Below are 20,404 nucleotides of genomic sequence, written 5' to 3' on the forward strand. Positions count from 1 at the left end.
CCCAGATCCGATGTTCTTTTCACACCAAGCTCCGCTTCTATCTCTGTTATGGTCCTGTCACTTATATTGGTTGAGAAGAAAACACATGATTTTTCCAAGCTCACCTTTTGACCAGAACAATCACAAAAGTGGTTCAGAACCTCTTTCACTACTTGAGCCTGGCTTCTAGATGCTTTAGACAGCAAAACAATATCGTCGGCAAAGAAGCAGTGCGATAGTTTGGGGCCATCTTTAGATAGAGATACTGGCTTCCACTGGTTATTGCTAACAGCATCCAGGATCAGGTGGCTTAGCCTCTCCAGGCACAAGACAAACAGATAAAGTGAGAGGGGGCTCCCCCTATCTGAGCCCTCGGGTTGGGTAAAAACCCTCTCCTTTCTCCCCATTCCACAAGACCGTCATATGCGGGGACGACACACAAGCCATGATGGACCCAATCATACTGTCAGGGAGGCCCAGGAGCCATAAAGTATCTTCAAGAAAGCTCCAACTAACCCGGTCATAAGCTTTCTCAAGGTCGAGTTTAAGCATCATAAGGGCTTTCTTTCCTTTCTTCTTTTCAAAGGTATAGACGGCTTCCTGAACCAAAATTACGTTATCAGAAATTTGATGGCCAGGCACGAAACTACTTTGCATAGGACCAACGATATCCGGGAGAACTAGCTTCAAACGGCGCACAATACACTTCGTAATCAGCTTGTAACTGACGTTGCAAAGACTGATAGGTCTAAACTGCTTAAAAGATTCCAGATTATTCACTTTTGGAATCAAAGTAATCCGCGTCTTATTCAAGTCTTGATCCATTATCCATTCATTCAGAGCCCGGAGTGTATTATCACTTAGCGTCTGACCCAAAGTTTCCTAGAACAGCTGGAAGAAGCCGGCCTGAAGCCCATCGGGTCCAGGAGCTTTCCAAGGGCCCATCTCCTTTAGTGCGGCTCGAACTTCGTCCCTATCATACTGCTTGCCAAGTTCACACAAATCCTCTTGACGTACCTAGGGGAAGGAATAGCAAGTGTTGAGCTTGACTCTAACTGGCATATCCTCATAATAGAGTTTCATAAAAAAACGTTGTAGCCATGCTCTTGATCTGATCAGAATCCCAAATCCATCACCCCTCGTCATTCTGCAGCCCTACAATCTTAATCCGCCTTGTCCGAATAACAGTAGAAGTATGGAAGAAAGAGGTGTTTCTATCCCCTTCCTTAAGCCATTTGACACGGGACTTTTGATGCAAGTATAACTCTTCTTGTTCCAGAGTAATATTCAGCTCTTCCCCAAGCTTTTCCTCCAAACGAAGGAGCCCACTAGTGCATCTGATGGCTAGTTGGCATTGCACCCCTCCCAGTCTGGCAAGGATGCATTTTTTCCGGTTGAAACTATTCCCAAATGTCCTTCGGTTCCACTCGACCAACCCCTCCTTCAACCGTTGAATTGCCGTTCCCAGCTGATCAGACTCATTCCAAAGCCCTTTCACCCGATCCTCGAAAGTAGCGTCGGTTAACCAAGCTCTCATAAAATGGAAGGGGATATTATTGCGCTTTCCTTCATTTCTGAAGTCAATAAGGATGGGAACGTGGTCAGATTGGACCCGTTGGAGATGCTTTACAATAGCTTTAGGAAAAAGAATCCTCCAGTCCTTCGAGCAGAGGCCTCGGTCCAATCTGCAAGCCACTCTAGTTCGTGGAGAAGAGCCCCGATACCATGTGAACCTCGGACCCGTAAAACCCATATCAATCAACTGCAGCTGGTTGATCCAATTCGCAAACGGCGCGCACCTGTTTAAAACCCTCGCCGCTCCTCCATACTTCTCATTCTCTTCCTTAATACAGTTGAAATCCCCGCAAAGTAACTAGGATTCATCAATTGTATTGCCTAGATGGATCATATCATCAAAAAACTTCCTTTTAAACGACATTTGATGTCTAACATTGACCACCGAGAGGAGGAAAGTCAAACCATGTTTGTCGCCTCCCTGAAAAGACACTTGACAGTGAAGAAATTGGTTACTCCTCAGAATAACATTCACACTAACCACCTGCTCATCCCAGAACACCCAGATCCCTCCACTAAAGCCTTCTACCTCAACCAACTCTACTTTACAGAAACCCAGACTTTTCCCAATTGCTGTTGCTCTAGAACCTGGGATTCGAGTTTTAAAAAGGCAAAGAATGGACGGGCGCTGTGTACGTACCAGATGGCGTAAAGCACGCTAAGAGTTCGTTCCCCCTGCTCCAAAACAATTCCAAGCAATTATCTTCATTCAAGGAAGGCTAAAAATGAACCAGGACCTATACAGGTCAGATACTTATGTTTACTTGGGGAGGCTGGTCCTCTTCCCTCCCTGGATTTCCCATGATTCGCAAGGCTGATCGGTCCCGAAGTTTCTGGTTCAGTCTGCTGTTACCTTTCAGGTTCATGCCTCTTGAATTATCTATGTTCAGATCTAGAGCTCCTAGAGGTGGTCTGGCTTCGGGGTCAAGACGGGTACGTTTCCCCCGGGTTGAGGCAGCACGCCCCTCCTCCACCAGGATCCCATCCACCGTTTCAGGGGCAGGTTACTTTCAGCTAGTTCTGCAAATCTGTTCTCACTAAATAAGTCTTAGGTTCGCTGTTCCTTCTATCCCCACGCTGAACCAAAATTGCCTTCCCTTTGTCCTTACTTGCCCGGTTCTCATCATCCTTCTGCTTACCCTGATCTGAGCTTTGTTTATATCCAAACCCCTTGAACACTCTAGCCTTCCTAAACGGTTCTGTCTCATTTGATAAAATGGTAAAGGGGTTTTCTACTGGTGTCTTCCATCCATTTGTTTTACTCGTCTCTTGTTGCCCCTTACTAGACGCCATGTCCTGGTGCCACTGTCTAGCCGTTCCACTAAAGTTCTTCCTCTTCGGGACTATCATCCACGACCCATACAACTCATTTGTCCCCCCAGGTCCCTTTGTGTTCCCCATGTTGCTACTGCTCGGTCCCCCCTCCGGGATTCTTTCCTCCAATGCTGACTCCGCCTCCCCCATTACCATCTCATTCGCACCAGCGGCTTCCTTCGAAGGAACAACGCTTGGCCAACAACAGTCTTTCCTAAGGTGACCATACCGTCCACAGTTTGTGCACGCAATGTGCAGCCCCTCATACTCGACCCGCTGAAGTTCTCCTTCCAATTCAAATTGAGTGATCAATGGTTTCAATAAATCCACCTCTACACAGACGTGAGCAAACCTTCCTCTTGCTTTACTTACTGTGTTTTCATCAACCCGAACTGGTTTTCCAATCGATCCCGCCAATCCCATAAGTACATCCTCATCGTAGTAGAGCAGCGGCAATTGGGGAAGGCGAACCCAAAACCATAGACTTCTCTACACAGACATCAGTCGGGCAAAACGCAGCGGACCAAGTACGAACAGTAAGGTAGTGCCCTTGAACTAGCCATGGACCATCATTGATAACATGATCCCTATCTAGGTCATTATCAAATTGGACTAGGTGGAAGCCCTCTCCTAAATCCATCAATGTCACACCCACAATGGGTTTCCATAATTCAAGAGTACGTTTCTGGAGAGCTACATACCCGATACTCCTTCCAAGCAGTTTGATTATCAGTGCTTTCTCCCATGGCTTCGCAAGCTTTCGCTTCAGCTCCGGATCAATTGTTACTTTGGGGATAAGGGCTGCTGCTTCGTCAACTTCAATCTTCACGAGTCCGGCAGTGCGAAGGTCTGTTCTAGGTCGGGGAATTGAATTCGCCATTTTTGTCATCGCAATATCTTTCCAGGAGACTCGAGAGGCCTCAGGAATATCCATCGGGGTCCTTACAGAGCCGTCCGGAGGATCCCGGGGCGGCGGCTGTTCATGGGCGTTTGGGGCGATTAGGTCTTCCATCGTTATGAAAATTATAAAAAGGAAATTAAAAAAAGGCTTCTCATTAAAACTTATAAAAAAATTACTATATCTATTAAAAAAAACTAATAACTATTTCGTAGATCTAATCAAACATTTTATTTTCTGTTTTTGGAAAAAAAAAATCTAAAAGCTGTTCTGAAAAACATAATCAAACTCTTATAGAAAAAACCAGCTAATATCTATCGGATTACTAGCAAAAGCAAACATTAAGAGTTGACTCCTAACATCTATGCGATTACAAGTTATGTATTGGTAAGACTTTGAGAGTTGGTTTTTCTCCACCTAAAAAAAAGAAAGCCTCAATTGCTTACTAAATGCAAAAATAATTAGATGTCAAATGAAATTGGACCACAAATTATAATATTAATTAGCTACCTAACGCTTTTTAACCCATTTTAAACCATTTACAACTTCTCTTCCCTCCACTTCAACTTTATCATTATTTGATTGTGATAGACAATAAATCTTTTAGGCTTAATACATCATTTGCTCCCTGAACTTATCCAAAATAGTTGATTGGTCCCCTAAACTTTCAAAGTGTCCCGATAGCTCTCTGAACTTACATAAAATATTCAGTTAGCCCCCTAAATTTGCTTAAAATGCAATCAATTAATCATTCGGTTGTAAAAAAGGAAATCCAAATGCGGAAGATATGTTACACGTGCCTTAGAATGTTATTACATAATTCATAAAATAGATTAAAACATATTAAAAAAGAACTTCTTACTTATTCAACTATAAAACATTTTATTCTCTAATATTAGAATTGCATACCTCGACCTTAGTCGTTTTACTTTTTTAAGATACGTGTAACATATCTTCCACATTTAACTTATTTTTTTTACAACCGAGTGATTAATTGATTACATTTTATGGAGGCTAACTGGACATTTTAGGCAAGTGGATATTGCGTGATTTTTTTTTTTACTATTTTGAAAAACACAACAAGAATAGAAAAGAAATTTCTACCTAGTAAAAAAAAAGAAAGAAAGAAATTTCTAACTCTTTTTAATGTTATAGAAACTAGTGGAGAGAGGTGGGTGAAAGAAACAAATATATATTTTTTTTTAAAGAAAAACTCAATATATTAATAACATAAAGAAGCATCCCGAATTAGAATGCTTCGAATAAATACAGGACTAGACCAATGAGTTAAGGAATTAGCATAGGAACGAGCATTTCGTGCCATAGCGTGAGCTGCTTCGTTCGCTAACCTTGCAACAAAATTCACCTTAAAATTTGGGTGATCATGAATGAAATCTCTAATGTCTTGAATAATTTGCCCAAACTCAGTAAGATCTCGATGTTGTGCTTGGATTGAATCTAGCACAACCTTTGCGTCGCTTTCGAACATAACTGAATTATAACCTAAAGATAGAACCCAACCCATACTTTCCTTAAGTGCCATTGCTTCCGCCATTTTGACCGACACCACACCCAGCTGATGTGTGTTATAGCCTTGGATGAAACTACCCATACAGTCGCACAAAACTACTCCTGCACCGATAGCTCCCTCATCATTGAACATTGCGGCGTCAACATTACACTTTAGATAATTACAAGGTGGCGGGCACCATTTGGGATTTTGAGGTAATCTATTGCTTTCAGTTCCGAGCCTGACCTCGCTGTTCCGCTGCATTCTGAAGGTTTCGTTGAAAACGGAACTGTTTTGAGCACCTATGGGCGTAGTTGCTGCGACATCTCCTAAATTGATTGCTCCTGAAGCTGCGTTACGGCTCTGCTGTTCGGAAGAAACTCCAAAAGCTTCGTCGCGTCTAATCTGCTCCTGATGATAAGCTACCAGAAGATGGTTGTCTGCTCCCGCGGTCGAGGTTCCAACATGTCCGCCGTCGTTTTCCGGAGCTGCAAACGCAGCACTAAGTCGGCGTCTCTCCGCCGGCCCTGCAAAACAAAAGTTGTTAAGAATAAATGTTCCTGATCCCCTCCTCCCTTCACCAACCCGTGGTATCTCCACCCTAGCCAACCCACCTCCCCCATCATTTCTACTCACCTCACCCCCGCCCCTTACCCTTCTCAACTCCATCTTTTTGGACTTTTGGGCCTCCTCCCATTCTTCCACAAAACGCCCGGACAATCTCATTGTCACTTCCGGCCTACAAGCATCCTGATCCCATAGCATCTTATTTCTAGCCTGCCAGATAGCCCAAAGTACAGTCATGCTTTTCTGTATGACTATATTTTGTGAGCTAGGACACAAATTAAGCATCCACTCTTCGATATACTCCCAGTCCTCCCCAGGTGGAGCTAAGCCAACTAAATCCCAGCATGCTTTGGCAAAAGCACAACCAGCGAACAAGTGCCATCCATGTTCAATATCATTAGGACATAACAAACAATTAGTTGCAATAGGGATCCTTCTACTAGCCAGTTTAGTTCGAAGAGGAAGTATACCTGACATTAGCTTCCATGCAAATAGTTTAATTTTGGGAGGTATCTCCAACTTCCACAAAACCTTCCATCCAGCAATATCCCCAGAATTGTTCCTACCTGAGCCTTGTAAATTGTATCCAGACTTGGCAGAATACACACCATCTGCAGTATAATGCCAGATGAGTCTATCATCTTTTACAGAGAACGGGATAACCATGGTCTCAATAGTCCTAGCCGTTTCCCCATCAAAACAGCTCTCCAGTTTTCCACGATCCCAGATTCTAGACCCTTGGATAAACAGCTCCCCGACCTTCATCTCCCTTCCTGCCCTATTCTCCACAGGATCAAGCCATAACTTGTCCTTTTTCCAAATCCATGTATCCTGGTGTGCAATAACCTGATCTCCTCTACCAATGCACCATCTTAGGCTAGATTTTAGTAAATCAATTGAGCACCAAATACTTCTCCAAACAAAACTGGGATTAGTGCCCAATTTGGATGTAAGGAAAGTCCTCCCAGGGTAGTATTTAGCTTTGAACATTCGACTCACCAATGTATTAGGTTCATCAATTAACTTCCAACCTTGCTTCCCAAGTAATGCCATGTTGAATTCTCTAAGATCCTTGAATCCCAGGCCACCCACACACTTCTTACCACACATACGTTTCCACTCAAGCCAATGAATCCTTTTCCTCCCATCGGCCTTCGTGCCCCACCAAAAGGAATTCATCATCTTCTGCAGCTCATCACATGTAGATTTAGGAAGCAGAAACGTGCTCATACAAAATGTAGGAAGAGCCTGAGCTACAGATTTCAATAGGACCTCCTTACCTGCTGCCGATAGAAATTTAAAGGTCCAATTATTGAGGCGTTTCGACAACCTCTCCTTTAAGAAACCGAAGATGGCTCGTTTCGAACGTCCAATTAGGGAAGGCAACCCAAGATATCTCCCAGTATCCAAAGGTGCTTGGATTTGGAGAATACCACAGATGGTTTCCCTAATATCATTTTTGACATTTGAACTAAGGAAAATCCCAGATTTTTCCAGATTAATAGCCTGGCCAGATACACTTGCATAACTATCTAGAATTTCTTTAATCCGAATACTTTCAACCTCCGAACCCCCAAAAAACAGGAAACTGTCATCTGCAAAAAATAGATGAGTGATACTTGGCGCTCCAATGCAAATTTGACAACCCCTTATACTACCTTCCTCCTCCTCATTCTTTATCATTTGGGAAAGGACCTCTGCACACAAAAGAAACAAATATGGAGACAACGGGTCCCCTTGCCAGAGCCTTCTCCCCGGATAAATTGGCCCAACCATATTGTGGTTCACTGCAACTGAATAAGAAACTGTGCTTATGCAAAAGATAATCCATCTGATCCGTTTGTCACAGAAGCCCAGCCTTCTCATCACTTCCTTCAAGAAACCCCAATCCACCCTATCATAGGCTTTGCTGATATCAATCTTTAAAGCCACTTCACCCTTAACTCCCCTATTATTCCTTTTCATGTGATGAAGGATTTCAAAGGCTACTTGCACACTATCAATTAGGGACCTGCCAGGGACAAAAGCAGATTGGCTCTCCGAGATGACCTCAGGGAGGATAACTTTTAACCTATTGGCGAGTACCTTTGCAATTAGCTTATAGAGTACATTGCATAAGGAAATCGGTCTCAACTCTGTCATACTTCGGGGATTTTGACACTTAGGAATTAAAGTAATGATGGTATCGTTCAGCTTTAGAGGGAATTCATATTTCTCCAACCAGTCAACACAGGCATCGAACACATCACGACCAATTGCAGGCCAAAAATGTTGGAAGAAACCCGAATTAAGCCCATAAAAAATGTTGGAACAAATATATTTAATTTTAAATAAAAAATTTATATTTCATCATTTAATTGGGCTAAATTGTATAGTCAACCGGTGTCTTTCACCTCTTATTGCCAATCTTTATTACCTAAAGTTCCTCCATCCAGCACCCTAATCTGTCCAAATTCATCATTTTACTCAAACTCATTGAATATCATATTTACTTTTTTAACTCTAATTTAGATAAGTTAAAAGAGCTAGGAAAGCATTAGGTCATATTTATTTGATATTTCAAGTATTTATAATATATAAATTAAACAAGCTAAAGGGTATAATATTATGCCTATATATTACTAATATCTATGCTTTTAGTTTCCTTCTTAAAATATAACATTAGATAGAAGTAAAGGATTTAGGCAAAACAAAGAGAAAACAATATCATATTTAGCCAAATCCAAAATTGGCTCAATACTCTATAAACAGCAAGCCACCTGATGGGTTTATTGGGGTTTTCTTTTGATCTTTTTGAGATATTGTTGGATTGGATGTCTTTGCTATGGTCAGAAGTTTTTTTACGAGTGGTTTGCCTAAATTGAGGGGGCACTTTCTTTGGATCATTTTAGGCCCATTGCTATGAGCATCTTCAACTATAAAATTATTGCAAAAATTTTAGCAGACAGGTTGGCTTTGGTTGCTTCCCGCATTGTATCACAGAATCAGTTTGGTTTCATTCCTGGAAAGAGTATTCATCAATTCATGTCCCTGGCTTCAGAGGGCACTAATATACTTCGGAAAATATGCTTTGGCGGAAATTTGGCTTTAAAGGTGGATATCAAGAAAGCATTTGATACGATAAACTTGAATTTTTTATTAGCTGTAATGGATGCGTTTGGTTTTTCTTTACAATTCAGGGATTGGATTTTAAACATTTTATCGGCTGCTCGAATATCAATTATCAATAATGGTGTCATCAGTGGCTATGTCAAATGCTCTAGAGGGGTTAGATAGGGTGATCCGTTATCTCCTATTCTATTTGGAATTGCTGAGGACTTTCTTAGTCGTTGGCTTCTACTTCTGAGTAGCACTGGATGTCTGGATCTGATGTGTTATACCTCATCAGGGGTCTTTTCCACTCACTTATTATATGCGGATGATATTCTTTTATTTTGCAGGGCTTCTATGAATAATCTTGTTGTTATCAAGGAAGTCTTTGAGATGTATGGATCTATTTCGGGTCAATGTGTTAACTGGAATAAGTCGGAGCTTTTCCTGGGTTCTTTTGTCACTACTGGACGTGGGAATCATCTGGATAGTATAATTGAAATTCGTCGAGGGGAGATTCCTTTTCGTTATCTTGGTGTCCTGTTATTTTTTGGCCGGCCAAAAACTTCACATTTAAATTGTTTGATGGACAAGGTCCTTGCCCATTTTACTAAATGGAAAGGCAATTGTTTATCAATGGCTGGTACTGTTGTCCTGGTAAATTCTGTTATCACTAGGAGCTTTATTCATTCTTTTATTATTTACAAGTGGCCTACTGCGTTGCTCCACCGTATGACTAAAAGTATATGGAATTTTATATGGTCTGGTTCAATTCACTATAGGAAGCTGGTAACGGTTCCTTGGAAAGTATGTTGTCAAAATCTCAAAGATGGAGGGCTTGGCATGAAGGATTTGTTTCTTTTAAACAAGGCTCTGACTGGGAAGATGGCTTGGGGTTTAATTCAAGATAGCTTGCTCTGTTTTAACTTGCTGAGAACCCGATTCTTAAACAAATTAGGACAGTCGCATCATTTGGTTTTGAACTCGTCTATTTGGGCTTCGGTTAAGGGCATTTATTTGGAAATTTTGCAACATTGTCTCTGGTGGATTGGTCAGAACTCGGCCTTAAACTTTTAGAATGGGGGATGGATGTGTCCCTCACTGGCTGCTCAGATTGGGTTAACTGCTCGACAACAACGTTCTTGTTCGGATTCGGTTGAATATTATCTGGATGGAGATAGTTGGAATAACCTGCCTGTGCTTCCTTCAGACGTTGAGGGTAGGGTTCGACGCATTAAGCGTGGAAAGGACGCGGATGATAAATGCGCGTGGAAGGCTGCTATGGGTGGGGTTCTTACTATTAAATTGTTGTATGCTTGGCTTAGGGATCCGGTTGATCAGCAGCAATGGTGTCATTTCCTTCGACATCCGTGCGTTCCTCTTGCACATTCGTTGGTCGCATGGCGTGCCTATCTCGGCTATTTGCCTACTCACGACAAGCTGAGATTACGTGGATGTTTTATTGTCTCGCGCTGCAACTTATGTTTGTCTGATGTGGAATCAATTGATCATCTTTTCGTCACTTGTCCGTTTGCTAGAATTATCTGGCAAGGTATTAGCTCATTGTTTGGACGCCAGATCAACACAAGCTCGACACTTAAAGCTCTCATACGTGATGCCATAGTTCGGCGCTTTAGCTCTCAAATTTCTGAATTATGGGCAACTGCAATTGGAAATTCTATTTGGGCATTGTGGATTACTCGGAATAGATGCATTTTTTAGGATGAAAAACCAAAAACAGTAATGGTTTTAAGACGCATTTGGAGAGCCTTGAGAGAATCTTCTCACACGGGTCGAGGTACTACATGGAATTTGTTAGTGGAAACACAAATTTTGAGAGAGCTAGGGATTCCTAAAAGGCTTGCTAAAGGGCCGCGAATCATCCCGGTTGTTTGGCAGCTTCCTCTGAGGGATTGGACGAAGATTAACACTGATGCCTCTGTATCGGGCTCCCTTGGACCAGCCGGGTGCCGTGGAAATTTTCGCTCAAGTACTGGTTTATGTATGGGAGCATTTGCTTTTCCAATCACCAGTTCGTTTGCCTTCCTTGCTGAGTTGTTTACGGCTGTTCATGCTATCGATTTGGCTTACAACAAAGGTTGGCGGAAGATTTTGATTGAAAGTGACTCTATGTATGTAGTGCAGATGCTGAAAACCAAATCCACATCGGTTCCTTGGGTAATTAGACAAGATTGGTTAAATTGTTTGACACATGTTGAAGCTATGAATTGTGTTATTTCTCATATTTTCCATGAAGGCAATCAGGTTGCTGACTCGCTTGCAAACTTTGGACGGACGGCTTCTAGTTTTACGTGGTGGGATGATATTCTGGGCTTTTGTGAATCGGCTTTTCTTCACAATAGGGGAGGATGGTGCTCTTACCGTTTCTCTTGATCATGTTCTGTATTTTTTTCATTCATTCTTTTGTATTCGGATTTTTTTATTTTTTCTTTTAATAATATTGGTTTGGGGGTCATGGGGTTGAGGTCGGGGGTGCCAGCATAGCTGGGATGTCCGTCTTCGGCTCCTCCTCGATAACCAGCCTTTAAATAAAAAAAATGTTTTTGTATTTTTCGCGTTTTTTCGTAATTTTTTCGTGTTTTTGTGTTTTATAAAATTTTCGCGTTATTCACGTTTTTCGTGTTTTCATATTTTTTCCGTTTTTTCCATTTTTAACGTTTTTTTAGGATATAAAGTATGTATTTGACAAAATTTATAAGATTTGAGAAATTGACTAAATGATAATTTTGGAAATAAAAGTTGATACTTAGGAATAGATATTCTTAGGTAAATCAAAGAAATTTTATTTATTATTATTGAAATATACATTCCATACAATAACTATTCCACATACACAAAAAATTGAATCAAATGTTGGAATAAAAATTACTTACGAATAACTATTTTATTCCCTCACTGTTTAAATTTTGTCACTGTAAAAAAAAGAACACTTCTAAAAACTCAAATTAATTAATTTCCTATAAACATGTCATCCTTGGACTTCTTTTCTTCCTAAGGGGTGTTTGTTTGCTCATTTTCATGCTCATTTTTGTCTTTTCACTTCAAAAGAGAGAGTTTTAGGTGTTTGGTTAGTGACCTCCTGTTTGCCTTTTACATCTGAAAAGCAGTATTGGGTGTTTGGTTAGTGATCTCATGTTTGTCTTTTACACCTGAAAAACAGCCTTTTACAAAAGCAGAGAATCTCTGCTTTTTGGAAAAGCAGCTTTTTCAAACAGCAAACAGCAAACCGTAACAGCAACAACAAACAGTAACAGTAAATCGTAACAGCAAACAGTAAACATCACACAGCAACAGTAAACAGTAGGTAAAACAAACAGGCCCTAAACACGGTACAAGGAATTCTAGAAATACCTAAATTAAGATAGTGGTTCATTATAAAAAAAGGGAAAAGTAAAAAAATAAACCTTGTGGTTAGACCCATTTTCAAACAACACCTATGTGGTTTAAAAGTTTGCAAAGTGGTACTATGTACTTCATTCCGTTAGCAAACACATACCAAATTGACTAACAGTGTTAAAAGTCAAAAGAAAAAAGAGTTAATTTGATCCTTATATTTATTTATTTTTATAAATTGGCCCTCTTATTATCTAATTATCACAAATAAACCCCAAAATAAAAAATTAAAATCAAATATACCATCTTATTCATCTCTCTTTAATTTCTAATTTTTTTATTATTATTATCTAAATATGGAATAGAATCAGTTGGATGATCCACTTTTGAAGCAAAATTAGCACATAACATCTTGTTTATTTGGCATGCGTTAATCCTTACACTTGACAAATGCTGGTATGCTTTAAGCTTCTTTCTTTACAGGTTTTCATCTTACATTTCTTACACGACTGCAATTTCAGCATCCAAATTATAGCTTTTGTTCTTGTTTGACAACTGTAGAAATGGATGAAGTATTTGGCAGAGAGGGTAATAAGTACAGAATCTCTTTGGCAGATTCAACAATGACGTTGATTTTGAACCGTGCAATGGACAAAGCACATGATCGAGCTCAGAGAAGAGAAGGTCCTATTGAGTGCTTGACAGCCATATCCATGTTTTACGAGTTAGCAGTGATGCAATTGGAAGGCTGTTTGAAGTTTCTTCAAGAAGAATCGGACAGCAGTTTTGAGAGCAGCGACGAAGAGGTGTTACGGGACTTGGCAGAAATCAGAGATTGTCTCATCCGACGCCTCAAAAATGCTGAGATCGCAATCTCAAAAAAGGATAAAGAATTAACTCGTACACTTGAAAACGAGCTAAACCTCAAAAAGGTAATGGAAATCAAAGAAAAGGAATTGGATTTTATGCGCGCAGGAGCTGGAGATGAAGAACTCAGTCATGGAAATCAGGTAGGCGTAGTTGAAGGAAGGGATGAGGATTTTTCTGGGCTGAAACATTCTGTAGAACAAAATAAGAAATTAAAAGAGAGTCGGAGAAGATGGTATATTTGATTTTTATTTTTGATTTTGAGGTTTGTTTGTGATAATTAAATAATAAGGGGGTCAATTTATAAAAATAAATAAATATAAGGACCAAATTAACTCTTTTTCCTTTGACTTTTAACACCGTTAGTCAATTTGGTATGTGTTTGCTAACGGAATGAATATGTACGTTTTCAAGTGTGCAAAATATTGACAAATTCAAGAAAATGTTTGGACCATTTTTTTTTATTATTTCTTTCATACATTTTCTTAAAAAACCAACAAGTATGTAGTGGAGATGACATCATTAACGACTGAGAAGATATATTTTGATGAATTATTTTTCAAATTAATCCTAATTTGTCAATGATAGAAGTAAAATTGCTATTGGCTGTCAATATTAAAAATAAAATTAGAATAATTAAAGTGTTTTTACATATATATTGTTTATTTTTCACCTTACTAAGATTGAAGTAGCTAAATCAATATGAAATTTCTCCGAGTAGCTAAATCAAGATGGGGAGAGGTTAAACAATGGAAAAGAAGGGAGGTCAAAATGATGTGAGGTGAAATTAAATAATCAATCTTATTAGCGGTGGAATCAGAACTAAAAACTATTCTCGCGGAGATGGGGGGTTTCTACTTTGGCCTCTCGTTAGCTTGGAACTTGAGGTTTCATCATATGGTGATTGAGTTGGATTGACTAACTGTGGTGACCTATTTTAATTATGACAATTCTTTGTCGGTTCGTTTATTTTGGTTACTAGAGCAATGCAAGAAGTTTAAAAGTATAGAGTGGGAGCTTGCCGTCGTTCATTCCTATTGTGCAGGGAATAGGGTGAAGAATTGGATGACTAATTTTGCAGGATCATTATCCTTGGGTTATCTCCGAGCATGACACAAGGAGTTTTACTAGTGCAAGGGCTACCTATTTGAGTAGCAACATCTTCGCGTTGTTTGACAGAAAAAGGCCGAGCTCAGAGGAGTTGGGGCTTTGCGAGGAGCTAGTAGTAAGCCCTACGGGGGTGGAAGAAGCAGTAGCATTCAGGGTCCTTGATCCCTGGGAAGTATTAGCGACAACACATCCCTTAGAAACACTTTGGTTCTTGGTCCTCTCATATGCTTCCTTGGTTGTAGGACGCCAAACTAAGATAGTTTGCGCACAAAATTAATGTTATACCCTGAACAAATAGGGAAGGGGAATAAATCAAAATGATCAACCAAAATAAGAAAGGTACCTATAAGCAACGTATCATAATAAGTTGTTCCTTTGGAAGCAACTCTCCCACCTTTCGTCGAAAAAAGAAGGGTTTTTCCTCTAACAAATGATCAAAGAACTCTTACCGAGTAAAGGATAAATCAACGGAGGTCAAATATTGACAAAGTGAGTCCTCCTTTTCGATAAGTTCCCTTGGTTCCGGCCAGGAGCACTTCTAGATGGGGTCATTATTCCACGAGGTCTAGAAGGGAAACCCCTCGGGGTACAATGCCCCTTCTAATGACCTCCCTTGTGCATCCCTCGGTATACAGTTCCAAAACAAATACGTTTAAAATCCTCCACATTGGAGCTTTTGTTGGTAATAAAGGGCTTTTGGTCAGATAGGGTTTTGTTAAACCAAACAGCAATGTCTGTGTCCCGAACGACATTAGTCCATATATGGCAGAAGAGAGATCCAATTAGGATCACGTCTAAGTCATCACAAAGCTTAACAAAAGACAACAAATAAAGCCAAATGTACGGAGAGATTAGAGTGGGGCAAATGTCAAACTCGTTTAAGGCGTTTAGTACGCCATCAGAAAAAAGGTAACGTAAGTCCCTATTCTAAGAAAATCTTGTAGAACCCTACATGACCTTTAGGAGCCTATGTAATCACCTGGCCTTGGCTAGGCAGTACGATCTCTAGTCGCCCAAACTCTAGATACTTGGAGGTTAGTTGAGTCGAAGCGAATTTAGGCTTTGGGACACCATCCTTTTTAGGCTTGCTAGTCGGATGACTGATAGGAGCTTAAGAGCCATACTATAAGAAGATAAATCAAGAAAAGAAGATATCAATACACATACACTTACTTGAACGAAAAGAGCTAGGTCACTGGAGAAGAAGGAAGCAATGAGAAAATCCAGCAGAGGTTTGAGAGAAAAAGAGAGCGCATGTAGAACAAACATAAAACCATAGGTATTTATAGGCAATCTTAAAGCGTTCAAAATGACGGAGACGATTTGACAACCTGCATTTAATGAAGGTAATGATAAGGAACAGTAAATAAAGAGTCCCAACCAATTGCGCGAAGAGAGAGAGAGAGAGAGAGCAGTGTGATTGACATATGATATGCGCAAATGCAATGGTATAAGTTCCCATACTAGCAACCCCACACTTGGGGAACAACATGGAGGCACACTATTCACTAAAGCATTCAAAATGAGATATGGTAGAATTTTCAATCCTTTATATAATTCAATGGATTTGTAGAGCAAACATTCCTGGTTTGGTATTCTAAACCCTAAAGAGCTCGGACAAATGATGAAAGGGGGAAAACATATGATACCATAAGGAATATTCCATGGAAACATCTTGTATACGTGAATCAATGTCACCTTTCGAATCTGGAAGATTCACATAAACCTCTAATCTAGTAAAAGGAATATTCCTTAAAGATGCTAATAACATCCTTTAGCCACGTGGAAGAATCCTCATCGTCCATCTCAGTAACCGTACAGTTAGGAAAGAACAACCGTGGGATCAATATAGACGGCTGCGCAAGGGACAAGGGATTAATAATAGAGCGCCCTGCCTGACATTTCAGAGGTCTGAAGTCCATAGGCCCAACGAACCATGACACATGGCAGTACGCTTGCTATAGAGCATAATGCATCACCTGACGAAGTCACAATCTGAATTTGATAGAGCAAACTGAAGGTTGACACGTGTTTAATGACTTATTAGAGCACATTTTCAGAACAACACAAATTACCCTCAGAATTAACAGAAAAAAAAATTAATAAATAGTGTTTTAATGAGATTGAATGAGGTAGTATGGTTGGAAACCTCAAAATATTAGCATTAGAGTCTCATATTTGTTTTTTCAACGAAGTTTGTTCATCCTCCATAATGGCCTTGCACAGACCTCAAATTTCAAACCTTTATATTGGCACTTTCCATCACATGATCATAATAATTATGCTAAAAGTTGTGACATCGGATTCCATCAACTTCCAAGCTAAACGATAAAACAAAAATTGAAGTGTGTGGATGGAGGAGACAATGAATCTCTACTAAATGCAACTAAATACCCAGTTCTCCAAATATGAAACATTAGCATTTGTTCAAAGGTTCATCCTAAACATAACAGTTGATGACTTGGACATGGTCACAAAAACAACTACACAAGATTTCAGAATCCATGTCACAAGTTTAAAGACCTGTTTATGCATATATATAACATAAGAACCTATTCACAGTTGTTGATATTTCCTGCGTATTTGAGCTGCCCATGACATGTTATCTTCTGCCATATTGTTCATGCTTCTTATTTCCAATCCTGATACCTGAGCTTCCCACTCATTCCTCCAACCCCTGCTCGCCTCTTCCTGATTACACTAATCAAATATTATCTTCTTCTTTCACCACACCACACCACAACATAATTCTAAACACATATTTGTGAAATCAGAATATTAATTGGAAATCATTCAACAATTGACTCTTCCTTTGTTGGAAAACATCCCAAATCAACATTTCTAAAAATCTCAGATCAAAATACCAAAAATTAACATCAAAGACACACACATGCAACAAATACCTCAACATCTTGGCACCCTCTACTCGCAGAATACTCGTGATGAACACCCCGAGCCATATATTGATCATAAACAACTCTCATTGTTGGATCCGAAAGAGTATCATAAGCTTCTTTAATCTGAATAAACATCCGAGTATACTCCTCAACCTCATCTGGTGGAGCAACGTCCGGGTGATATTTCCTAGCCAATTTCTTATAGGCATGTTTAATCTCAGTTAAGGAACCGGATTCCTGTATACCTAGAATCTCGTAGAAGCTTAAATTGGGGACAATTGTGTCATGATCAGCAGACTTAGTTTTGAAGGAAGAATTTGGGAAGCGGCTGAAGGGCTTGAAATGGAGAATTGAGTCGGGTCTGGATGTTATGGGAGGAGGGGTGGAGATAGCAGTGGAATGGTGGAAGAGAGAAGCGTCGCTCCCGGAAAGGTTAAACCATAGGAAGTCATTCTGGCAGAAGCTTTTGTCTTCTGCAGAAAGTTTGTTTGGGAAAAGGAAGGGAAAGTTGAGATGACTATGATTGTTCTCTAGGCATGAATAGAAGCCTAAATAATAATAATAATAATAATAATAATAATAAGACTAATTATTTATTAGTTCCTATATTTTGACAAAACACATTGTTTAGTCCTTTTATTTTCAAAAACATATTGTAAGGTTCCTAACCTTTTTTTCGATGAACTGTTCCTAACGTTTTTCTCGATGAACTGTTTAGTCCATGCTATTAGACCCTTATAAAGATTCTGTTAGTTAATTTGGATTAGCAGAAACATCTTTCGTTATCACTGAAGCCGTTAGCAGTAAACATCAGTTGAGAATATGAGTGAAATTAAATTCACCATTGAGAGTAAGAGGATTTCCACCTTTAATTCTAACAGGAAGAGTAAGCGAGAGAGATTTGAGTTGATTTCTACCTTCAATTCAAACAGGAAAAATGAGCATGAATGATTCGATTATGAGTTAAGGATTCAATCATTTTTGCATTTTTTTTTTGTGAATGCGAGTTGTGAGAGAAAAATATAGAGGTGTGAATTGTTTTTTACTGATAAATAATAAAAAGTAATTTAGTCATTTCCGAATTCATAAACGGTAAAAAATCTAACAAACAGACAGAATGACTAAACAGTTCACTGAGAAAAAGGTTACAGTCCTTACCATGTATTTTTAAAAATACAGGGACTAAATAATATGTTTTGTCAAAATATAAGGACTAAACAATATATTTTATCAAAATATAGGGACTAATAAATTAATTACCCTAATAATAATAATAGGAAGAAAATGATGATATATTTATATTTTGAAAAGATTCCATAAAAATACGATTTAGGAATCAATTAATCTCATATGTATTCATAGAGTCATTAATCTAGGTGTCTTCTATGCTTACTTTGTTTTTGACAAAGTAATCCTTACTCTCAAGATCATTGCTACTATATCGTCCCAGCTTCTATATAAAAAAAAAACTTACTTTGTTTTTTCCACCATTGGATGAACTTACTTTGTCAAAGTTCATCACCATCCAATGGTGGAAAAAACAAAATAAGGGTTACTTTGTCAAAAACAAAGTAAGTATAGTCTAACCCCACTAATCTATATTTAAGAGCCTAATTTTAATTTTGCAGTTTAAAATAATTTTTCAAAATCCAACTGTCTAAGGCTAGACAAAAAAAATTTAACCTTCGACACATTGAAACTTCGTCGTTTTGGTGTATTAATTATAAAATTAAAAATATCCAATATGAAAATATTGAACATATTTAATTTTATATAAGTTTAATGCTAATTTCATAAAAAAAAATTATAATATTTTTTATAATATTTATTATTAGTTTTAAAAAAAATTATAAATTAAAATTTGATTTAGAAATATAGTTATTTGAATCTTAGAAGTAAAATATGCGGTTGGGGATGACACCCTGTTAAAGCTTGATTAAAAAAAAGGCCCTAATACGTTAAAATTTCATCGTTTTATGTATTAGCTAAAAAAAATTAAAAGTGTCCAACGTGGAAACATTATACGTATTTAATTTTCTATAATTTCAATACTAATTTTATAAAATTATAACACTTTTACACTTTTATTTTTAGTTATAATTTTTTTATAATATTCATAAATTAAAATTTAATTCGGGAATTAAATTATTTGAGTCTCAAAAGTAAAAAATAACTTTTTTAGGAAAACGAGATATCATACAGAGAGTTCAAAAATGTTACGGTGTGTTTGTTTCAGCTTTTCGGAGAATCGTTAAACGTTTGTCTTTAAACAACAAAAAATATAGTGTTTGGTTAGGTTTATACAATAACAACGTTTAACATTTTTTTTATGGGAACATTAGCATTTTGAAGCTTTTCACGAAAATATCCAAAAATGAGTTTTTTCATACAAAGTTGTCTGTATATATTTGATGATGATAAAATTATTTTGCTAATTTTTTAAACATATTTTTTCTTTAATATTTTTTCTATTTCTATAACATTATTGTCGGAAGAATAAATGTTTGCTTCATTTATAAAATTATTATTTTTAATTATTATTTAGTTATTTAGATTATGTTTATTAATTTGGATTGTATTTTTTATTGAGAAAATTCCAAATGTAACCACATAGTTTTGTCGATTTACAAATTAGTGCTTGTGGGTTGTTTTTTTGCGCATGAAGGTTGTGTTTTGTCGATATGTAAGAATAATTAAAAAAAAAAAATACTCTTTGTTGTAATCAAAACTTTATAGTGTAATTAAAAATACTTTATTTTATAAATAAAACATACCATAAACTTTTATTTGTAAATTTTTAAACCACAGGCTTGCGTTTATAAATTGGACAAACTACATTCAATTTTTCATACTTTGCCTTAGTTTTATTTGTAACAACTATTAAGGTGGTGTTGGTGTACTCCATTTTCTCCTCCTTTTACATTTTCATATTAAAATGGACAATTTTAGGTGTTTGGTTAGATAACTATTGTTGATGTTTTATACATGAAAACCATTTTTTTCCAACAGCAAGGAATCCTCGGAGAATAAATGTTTACCCAAAACATCCTAACCTAGAATCTATTCAATCTGGCCGAGCCTTTATCGCTCTCCTCTTTCACATCATCCTCCTTCGAGGCCACAGCCTCCTCTAGCTCAATATGCAATTTCTTTAGTCGATGCCCTTAATTGGATGAATAAGATTATAAGCCTTATGCATATCCTTTGTTCAACCAATATCATCCTTATAGGATTTAGCGTTTG

At 38.2% G+C, this 20,404-nt stretch overlaps 1 pseudogene; it reads right to left on the reverse strand.

Annotated features, from left to right (window-relative positions):
* Positions 1–16,671: 16,671 nt before the first annotated feature.
* On the reverse strand, positions 16,672–17,613 carry LOC136220897 (chaperone protein dnaJ 20, chloroplastic-like; annotated as a pseudogene).
* Between the last annotated feature and the right edge of the window lie 2,791 nt (positions 17,614–20,404).

Source organism: Euphorbia lathyris, chromosome 2, assembly GCF_963576675.1.
Source record: "Euphorbia lathyris chromosome 2, ddEupLath1.1, whole genome shotgun sequence".
Lineage (NCBI taxonomy): Eukaryota > Viridiplantae > Streptophyta > Magnoliopsida > Malpighiales > Euphorbiaceae > Euphorbia > Euphorbia lathyris.